Raw genomic sequence first — 645 nt, forward strand, 5'->3', positions numbered from 1 at the left:
ATATATATATATATATATATATATATATATATAAAATATATTATGATATATTTTATATATATATATATATATAAAATATATCATAATATATGATTCAAATAATAATAAGGAATGTTTTTTGAGCACCAAATCAGTATATTGGTGATGACCTCTGAAGGATCATGTGACCCTGAAGACTGGAGTAATGACTGCTGAAAATTCAGCTTTGCTGCCACGCCACAGAAATAAATCACATTTTAAAATAAATTAAGATAAAAAATCGTTTTTCACAATTCCACATTACTGATTTTACTGTATTTTTCAAACAAATGTAGCCCAGACTTCTTAAAACATTATTTAAAAACTTTTGAACAGTAGTATATACATTGGCTGATACTGAATATTTAATTCCGCACATTTATTTGTCACGATGTGCCTACTATGAAGGAGCGAGGAGACGAAGGAAAATCATCACAGACTTTATTTAACACAGAGAAAACCACACGTAGGACACGGGGATCGACATTCACAGACATTCAATACCGGACGACCAACTCAGAATAGGACACACTTTAAATACACGACATGATGAGGGGATGATGAGAAACACCTGGGATCAATAAACATAATTGCACATGAGGATAAATTGGGTCATAGAAAGCACGT

General features: G+C 31.2%; 1 protein-coding gene across 1 annotated transcript in view; it reads left to right on the plus strand.

Moving 5' to 3' along the window:
* LOC107666265 (dystrobrevin beta-like) overlaps window positions 1–645 on the plus strand; it is a 48,602-nt gene that overhangs the window by 44,763 nt on the left and 3,194 nt on the right. The gene's annotated exons all lie outside the window — the stretch shown is intronic.

This window comes from Sinocyclocheilus anshuiensis, unplaced genomic scaffold (assembly GCF_001515605.1).
Source record: "Sinocyclocheilus anshuiensis isolate Anshui unplaced genomic scaffold, SAMN03320099.WGS_v1.1 scaffold936, whole genome shotgun sequence".
In the NCBI taxonomy this organism is placed as follows: Eukaryota; Metazoa; Chordata; class Actinopteri; order Cypriniformes; family Cyprinidae; genus Sinocyclocheilus; species Sinocyclocheilus anshuiensis.